This window comes from Carlito syrichta, unplaced genomic scaffold, assembly GCF_000164805.1.
Source record: "Carlito syrichta isolate Samal-C Ts95f unplaced genomic scaffold, Tarsius_syrichta-2.0.1 Scaffold153679, whole genome shotgun sequence".
In the NCBI taxonomy this organism is placed as follows: Eukaryota; Metazoa; Chordata; class Mammalia; order Primates; family Tarsiidae; genus Carlito; species Carlito syrichta.
Genome location: NW_007097775.1, coordinates 153043 through 162453, shown reverse-complemented (window position 1 = coordinate 162453; position 9411 = coordinate 153043).

Sequence of the window (9411 nt, the reverse complement as noted above, 5' to 3'; positions counted from 1 at the left end):
TCTCGCCAAGTTGCCCAGGCGGGTCTCGAACCCGCGGGCTCAGGCAATCCACTCACCTCAGCCTCCCAAAGCGCGGGATTACAGGCTGAGCCACCGAGCCCGGCTGAAAACTTGTTTTATTTTTATTTTTTTATTAACATGTGGGGTACAATATTTAATTTTTTAAGTTTAAAAAAAATTAAATGTTGAATATATGCAAAATAATTTTCAGATATATATATGTATACATAAAGAATGAGTCACAATAATACAATTAACATTCAAGTACCTGTCACTGAATTTTTTAAAAGTACTTTACCTTTAAATCTCCTGTATACTCCTACTTGATTTCATCCTTCCCCCCATTTTCACCCATTCCTCCCACCTGCTACCCCCGAAACACACACACACACACACACACACACACACACACACACACACACACACACACACCAACATCCCCCACAAGCTTCCTTTCCATGTTTCTTGGCCATTCGTGTGTTCTCTTCTGTCGTGTCTGCTCAGGTCTTTCTGCCTTTGGGTTGTCTTGTTGATTTGCAGTTCTTCATATTTCAGGTGTGTTTCATCAGTAGCACACATTTAGATTTGCTGAAGTGTTGTTTGTACCCAGATAATAATTTTTTTTTTGAGTCGAAGTCTTACTCTGTCGCCCAGGCTGGAGTGCACTGGCACCATCATGGCTACATCTCAACCTGCTAGGCTCAGTTGATCCTTCCGCCTCAGCCTTCCAAGTAGCTGGGACTATAGGCATATGCCATCACACTGGGCTAATTTTTAAATTTATTATAGAGACAAGGTCTCGCTGTGTTGCTCAGGCAATCCTTTTGCCTCAACCTCCAAAAATGCTGGGATTATAGGCATGAGCCCCACTGTGCCTGGCCCTAGATGATAATCTTTGAATATTACTGGAAATACTTAGTTCCTTTACATTTATTTGAATTACAATTACATTGAAATTTTTTAAATTTTGTACTTTCAATCTGTCTACCTTATTCATGCTCCTTTTTTCTCTTGCATTGCCTTCTGATAAATGTACTAGGTATTTATTGGATCAACTAGGTCTTTATTATGTTTTGGGAATGTTGCGCTTTCTAAGTCTTAGGTTGATGTCTTTTATTCTCGAAATCTCTCAGACATAATTTATTTGTGTTAGTTTTGTAGGGCTGCTGAAACAAATTCTCAAAAACGTTGTGGCTTAAAATAATAGAAATCTATTCTCTCATAATTCTACAGACTCCAAGTCTAAAATTAAGATGTTGGTAGGGCCATATTTCCTCTGGATATAGGAAAAACCGTCCTAAGCATCCCACCTAGCTTCTAGTGGTTACTGGCAATCTTTGGTGTTCCTAAGCTTGTAGCTGCATCGCTCAGTCTCTGCCTGTCTTCACCTGGCTTTCTCTCTGTGTCTCCTCTGTCTCTGTGTGTCCTCTTCTCCTTATAGGGACACCAGTCACTGGATTTGGCACCCATCCTAATCCCATATAACCTCATCTTAACTTGATTACATGTAAAAACCCTATTTCCAAATAAAGCCACATTCTGAGGGTCCAGGAGTTAGGACATATCCTTGGATGTGTCCTTCGATATATCCTTTTTGGGAAACACAGTTTAATCCACTACTCTCCCTCTGTCCCATTCTCTCTGGCATTCTGCTTAGAACTTCCTCTCATGTCTCGTAATCTGCTTTTCATATTTTCCATCCATTTTTCTTTCTCTAACACATTTGGGGTACTCTCTTCAGTATTCTCTCCCATTTTATTATTTTTATTTGTAGCCACATCTGGTATGCTGTTAAAGAATCCATTTAAAAACTTTTTATTAAAGTATAATCAAAATACAGAAAAATTTTTATTATTATTTTTATTTTAAAGATCTAGGGTACAATTCAGGGTTAAGTACATAAGTGATCACCGTGTAGGTAAAGTTTGGGTACCCTTATTAATATTATGTGCCCCTCCCCTCCCCTGGCAGTATCCTACTACTGCCAATTCCTTTCTTATAGTATCATGATAAATGTTCAGGGGTTGCTTATGTGTGAGTATTTGTAGTACTCAGGTCTTTGTTTCTGTGACAAATCACTGAGTATTACAGACTCTAAATCCATCCAAGTTGCTGCAAAGTCCATAATTTCATTTTTCTTTGTGGCTACATAATATTCCATTATGTATATGTACGACATTTTTCTTATTTGTTCCACTTTCGATGGACAACACGGTTGGCTCCATGTTTTTGCTATTGTGAATAACGTGGTAATAAACGTGTGCGCAGGTATCTTTTTTATAGAGTGATTTGAGTTCCTTCGGGTATATTCCCAGAAGTGGGATTTCAGAGTCATATGGAAAGTCGATTTTTAGATTTTTTCGAAATTGCCACACTGTTTTTATGTTTACAACTTGATGAATTCTCACAAACAGAACATATCCATGTAACTAGTTCTCAGGTCTAGGAAGAAATTATCACAGGCATCCCAGAAATCTCCTTTCATTCCTTTCAATTCACTAAATAAACCCAAGTGTAAATACTACATATACTTGTAATGGCATAACTTACTTTTGCATGTTTTTATATTATGTACATGGGATCATATAGTGTGCATTATTTTGTGTCTGCCTTTTTGACCTTGGCATTGTTTGGAAACTCATCCATTTTGCTATTGTAGTTTTTCTTTCTTGTTGTATAGTATTACAGTGTGTGACTTTATCTCTTCTACTTGATGGACTTTTGGTTAGCTTCTGTTTTGGGCTACTAAGAATATTTTTGTTGGGTATACACAGAGGAATAGGAATTACTGAGTCCACGAGTATGTATACTCAGCTTTAGCATATACTGTACCAAAGAGTTTCCAAGTAATTGTGCACAAAATCCCTTTTTAAATTGATTGTTTGAATTTCTGGTAGTTTGAGTAATAGATGGTAAGATTGCTTGGTTCATTTGAGTTTTGAATAGAAGTCACCCATTCAGTTAGGCCAACTTATCAAGGGTCCTGTAAAAATGGTTTTAGTGGTCTTGACTATTACAGGCATGAGACAGCCTCTGATTCGAGCTGCAGAGTCCAGGCTATGTCCAAAGAGGGTTGGAAAACGAGCTGTTTGGGGTTTGCCATTGTGTTCCTCAGGAGAAGGTGAGGAAATTGCTATGTGGCTCATCCTATGTCTCCCCACTTCTGATTTCCTGTTAGGCGAGTCTCTTTTTGTTGTTGTTGTTTTTAAGCTGGAGTCTCACTTTGTTGACCAGGCTGGAGTGCAGTGGCCTGCTCGTGCTACCGCAGCCTCAACTTGCTGGCCTCAGGCGATCCTTCTGCCTCAGCCTTCCAAGCAGCTGGGACTATAGATGTGCACAACCATGCCTGGTTCATTTTTTTTTTTTTTTAATTTATTGTAGAGATGAGGTCTTGCCATGTTTTCCAGGCTGGAATTGAACTCCTGGGCTCAGGCAATCCTCTCGCCTTGGCTTCCCAAAGTGCTACAATTACAGATGTAAGTCATCATGCGTGGCTACTTATGTTAATTCATATGTTCTACTTTTTATTTATTTATTTTTTTGAGGTGGAGTCTCACCCTGTCGCCCAGACTGGAGTGCACTGGCCGCTCCCGGCCACCGCAGCCTCGACCCGCTGGGCTCCGGCGATCCCTCCGCCTCAGTCTTCCAAGTAGCTGGAACTACAGGTGCGTGCTACCAGGCCCGGCTCATTTTTGATTTATTGTAGAGATGAGGTCTCACCAAGTTGCCCAGGCGAGTCTCGAACCCGCGGGCTCAGGCAATACACTCACCTCAGCCTCCCAAGGCGTGGGATTACAGGCTGAGCCACCAAGCTCGGCTATGTTCTACTTTTTAAAAATTGATATATAATTCACATGCCATAAAATTCTCCTCTTTCAAGAGGACAATCCAGAGTTTTTTAATGTATTCACAAAGTTGTGCAACCATCACCACCATCTAATTTCAAAACATTTCTGTCACTCTGAAAGCCTGTAACATTAGCAGTCACTCTCCATCTTGTTCCTCCCTTCAGCCCCTGGCAGTCACTAATCTCCTTTCAGCCCCTGGCAGTCACTAATCTGTGGATTTGCCTGTTCTGGATCTTCCACATAAATGGAATAATAAAATATGTGACCCTTTGTATCCGGCTTCTTTCACTTAACATAATGTTTACAAGTTCCTGCATTTTGTTGCATGTATCAATATTTCATTCCCTTTTATGGCTGAATAATATTTCATCATATGGATATACCACTTTTCAAAAGTCTGTTCATCAGTTGATGCACATTGGCCTTGTTTCCAGCTTTGGACGCTTGTGAATAATGCTACTACAAACATTTGTGTACTAGTTTTTCGGTGGGCATACATTTTCAGTTCTCTTGAGTATATACCTAGGAGTAGAACTGCTGGGTCGTGTAGTCATTCTGTGTTTGACATTTGGAGAAATTGCCAAACTGTTTGTCTAAGTGGCTGCACCAGTTCCCATCCCTACCAGCAATGTATAAGGATTCTCCATCCTCACCTATTCTTCTTATTGCCTGGCTTTTATAGGTTGTAGATGTCCTGGAGAATGTGAAGTGGGATGTCGTTGTTGTTTTGATTTGCATTTCCCTAATGAAAAATAATGTGGAGCATTTTTTGTGTGTGTTTGTTAATCATTTTGTGTTTGTAGATGTCTATTCAAATTATTTATCCATTTTTAGTTGGCTTTTTTGTTGTTGTTGAGTTATAATAGTTCTCTATATAATTTACGTACTAGTTTCTAATCAGATGTATGCTTTGCAATATTTTCCCCATTGTGTGGGGGTTTGTTTTCTATGCTTTTTTTTTTTGAGTCAGTGTCTCTGTCACCCAGGCTGGAGTGCAGTGGTATGCTCACAGTCACTGCAGCCTGGACCTGCTAGGCTCAGGCAATCCTTCCGCCTCAGTCTTCCAAGTAGCTGGAACTACAGGCATGCACCACTATGCTCAGCTGATTTCTTGATTTATTGTAGAGACGAGGTTTCACCAAGTTGCCCAGGCTGGTCTTGAACCCCTGGGCTCAGGGAACCCTCTCAACTCCACCTCCCAAAGTGCTGGGATTATAGGTATAAGCCACATGCCCTACCCTTTTTGTCTTTTTAAGGAAATTCAGTTGTTCTATTTTTCCTTCTCTTGATTGTGCATTAGGTATCTATCTAAGATAAGAAAACCATTGCCTAATCCAAGGTTAAAAAGGTGTATCCCTATGCTTTTTTCTAAGAGTTGTACAGTTTTTACTCTTGTGTTTAGGTCTCTGATCCACTTTGATTTTGGTTTTGTACATAATTTGAGGGAGAGGTTCAAAGGAATTCTTCTGCGTGTGGAGATCTAGTAGTACCAATTCCATCTGCCGGAAAGACCATTCTTCTCTGCGTCGTTCGTTATACGTTGAGTTGAGCAGTTTTGTTTTGAAATATGTTTATTGAATCCTTTTTTTTCATGGTCACTGCAGCTTCAACATGCTGGGCTCCGGCGATCCTTTTGCCTCAGCCTTCTGAGTAACTGGAACTATAGGAGTGTGCCCTCACACCCAACTAGTTTTTCTTTAAACTTGTTGTGGAGTTGCGGTCTTGCCAAGTTGCTTAGGCTGGTCTCACATCTGTGGGCTCGGGCAATCCTCTCGCCTCAGCCTCCCAAAGTGCTGGGATCCCAGGCATGAGCCACTGCTCCTGGCCTGTGTTGAATCTTTTATAGGCAACTTTGGCATTTGAGCTTTGTGCTCTCAATAATCTAATTGAATCCAAAGGAAAACAACTGTTGTTTAGAAATCGAGTTAGAAATGAATTTCTACTTTAAGTGGTAAATCGAACGTATGAACTTAAGAAATAAAACTTCTATTGGCAAATAGAAAGTAATTTCTGTTCAAAACATCTACTTGTATATTGTCTGTAACAGGTAAATTTGCAGTTTAAAAAATCTTTTTATTTTAGATTCGGGGGTACATGTGTAAATTTGTAACATGGATATATCGTGTGATGGTGAGGTTTAGACTTTTTCTTTTTCTTTTTTGGAGTTAGGGGTCTCGCTCTTTCCCCCAGACTGGAGCGCAGCGGCATGATCATGGCTCACCCCAGCCTTGAACTCCTGAGCTCAAGCCATCCTCCTGCCTCAGCCTCCCAAATGGCTAGGACTACAGTCACCACACCCAGCTAATTTTTCCTTTTTTTGGTAGAGGTGCAGTCTCACTGTATTGCCCAGGCTGGTCCCAAACCTAGGCTCAAGCCATCCTCCTGCCCTGGCCTCCCAAGGTACTGGGGTTACAGGTGCAAGCCACTGCACCTGGCCCAAGTTTGAGGGTTTGTTGAGCCCATCACTGAAATAGTGAGTGTGCTACCCCACAGGTAGGTTTTCAGTCCTGACTTCCCTCCCCTCTTTAGGAATTCCCAGTATCTGGTTCCCTCTTCATGCCCATGTGTACCCAGTGTGTAGCTCCCACTCATAAGTGAGAGCACGCGCTATTTGGTTTTCTGTTTCTGTGTTAACTCACCTGGAAGAATGGCCTCCAGCTGCATCCATGTGGCTGCAGAGGACGTGATTTTCTTGTTTTGTATGACAAATGTGCAGATATCTTAATAATGCAATTAGAATGTCAAAATAATTTTAACTTTAGGTAAAGGTGGCTTTGACACAAGGGGGGGGCCCACAAAAGAATTTATTTATACAAAATTGTGTATTTTTGCTCACATGTTTAAACTTCAGTCACCTTCAAAGTACTCTCCTTTTGATGCAATACACCTATCGAGACGCTTTTTCCACTGCTCAAAACAGTTTTTGAACTCGTCAGTTTTGATGCTTTTTAATGCTTCTGCCATTTTTGGTTTCAACTCGTCTATGTCAGCAAAACGTTTCCCCTCCTTGAACCAGTGGGCTCAGGCAATCCTCTCACCTTAGCCTCCTAAAGTGCTGGGATTATATGCGTGAGCCACCACGCCCGGCCATATGTTAGTGCTTTTTACAAGTTGCTCTGTATACCTGTGCAGAAAAAAGCTGACATAGCAGGCCTGAGGCTACTGTCTTGAGGTGGGCATGCTAGCAAGCCTGGTACTTGGCCGGCATCCAGGAAGCTGGCACTTTCACCATTTCCTAACTTATAAGCCTTGTTTGCTGTGTTTAGACTTTTTAATGATGTGATGCATAACGAACGCTTGCTTTTTAAAAAAAGATTATGTAATTTTGGCGATTGCTAGGCAGGGAATAAAAAGGTTGGGTGCTGAGTCTCTAGTTGGCTTCCTTAGACATGTTCCTGCACTGCTCACTACTGGAGAAAGGTGCACACTTGTTGTGTTTCTTGATCGAAGGGAGAGAGCATACACATGGACATGGAGTTCTTCACACTCTACCTGTATTTTTTGTTCTAATCTTGTCATGTATCCTTTTGATATATTAACAGTCCTGACACAATATCTGCTCTGTTGTGAATGTATGTGTCACTCCGAAATTTACGTTAGAACTTAAGCCCCAGGTGATCGTATTAGGCCGGTTGTGGTCCTAGTAAAAGCTCAGTTGCTAACCCTTGATGCCAAAAAATCGAGAGGCAGAAAGACTGGAAGAAATAAGTTTATTTCTGAATTTGAATCCAGGGAGCAGAGTTGGGCTTGAGGCCTTTCTAAAATGATTCTGCTCACCTTTCACGTTTTACAGTTCGCTTCTATAAGTTCAGGGTTGTTGGTACCTCTACACTGACGACACGACGAGCAGAGCATTGTATAGCACCTAAGGCAGAGCCGTATTTTGTCAATAACAACATTTTATGGTTCACATCTCCTGGCGCCAGTTACCAGATGTATCGCCCAGCTTTTTATCAGTAACACCTGGCAGAAGCGTTAATCAAGTTTGTCAAGGGAGCTAACAGGGCCCAAGACATCATACATCACTACATGTTGCTATACGGAAAAGTTTACACAAATCCCAAGATTTAGGATTACATTGACACAAAAGTTATACAAATCACAAGACTTACAATTACCTTGATGCTATATTATTCAAACTTATGATTACTAAGAGAAGGGAGTAGTTGGGAATTTATTTGTCTCAGTTATTGGGCACAGTCTGCAGGGAAATTAAGGATTCTTTGAAGTTATTTATTGGAGTGCCTAGGAGATAAGGGAAGCATGCCTTTTGTGGGCTCCGAGGACTGTGTGGGAGGGCCCACTCTATCCCTCCCCACGCCCCTCTCTGGGGGCCCTGGCAACATGGGCAGACAACAGCAGGTCTCCGTATCAGGGCCGTGGGGAGGCGATGAGGCCATGAGGGCTCTGCTCTCAAGGATGGCCTTAGGGCCCTACGCAAGGACTGGTGGGAGAGTTCATCCCTTTTGCCCTTGCATTTCTGCAGCATGTGGACACGGCAACCAAGTGCCATCTTGGAAGCAGTAAGCCTTCACCAGACACAGAATCAACTGGTACCTTGATCTTGAACTTCCCAAACCTCCACAACTGTGGGCAATAAATTTTTGTTGTTTATAAATGATCCATTCTAAGGTATTTTATGATAGCAGGAGGAACAGACTAAGACAGTACCTAGACTATGTTGTGAAAGTAATGAGACTATACATTCCATTTAACTTTTGGGCCACGTTTTTAAAGTTTCTGTTACTTTTTGTTATTCATTTAATTACATTTGCTGATGTTTCTAATTGACTCTTTTGGTACTTAATAGTTGGCCTAACCCAATAGTGAACTGATGAATCACTGTATTCCAGGTTACTTGTAAATTGAGGTTCGACACTGAAGCGCCTGTCATTCTAGATAAACAATGATACCAATGCCCATGAACATAAACAGGAAACCTGGGCGAAACCTTGAAAAAGCCCTGGGTTTATTGTCATTGTTCTTTTCATTACTGTTGTCTAAGTGCAGTAAAATAAAAAAGTAGTGTTTATATGAACTGGAAGCATAATGTATACATATATGATGGAAAAGAATAAGTATTACTGAGATCTCAAAAGACAAGGGTAATTCAAGCAGTGGCTTTCTATTCCTTGTTCCCCCACCCCTTCCAGCTAGACCCATTTGTTTATTTAAAACAAAAGTGCTTTTCCCCACACCTTTCCTTTTGGGTGTGGAAAATGTACATCACCTCCTGAAGTGAGAGGGAAAAACATGGGGAATGACAGGATGTTTTACATCTAGGTATGCTGAGGTGAGCACTGGACAAGAGAGCCCGGCAGCTCTTTATGTTTCTCTGGTTTGCCATGTATCCGTAAGCAAAGAAAACAGGCTAAGAAATCCTGATGTGTCCAAAGTCTTAATGCCATTTGTGTGGGGGGTAACACGCCCCATCTGCCCTGTCCCCAGTGTGTGGAAGCCTTTGTTGGCCAGTTATAGCTGCCACGGCCTTTCCTGGGGGGATTCCACTCAACAGTCAAAGGTAAATGGGTGTGACTCTTATCTAACGATTGTGTATCTGTCC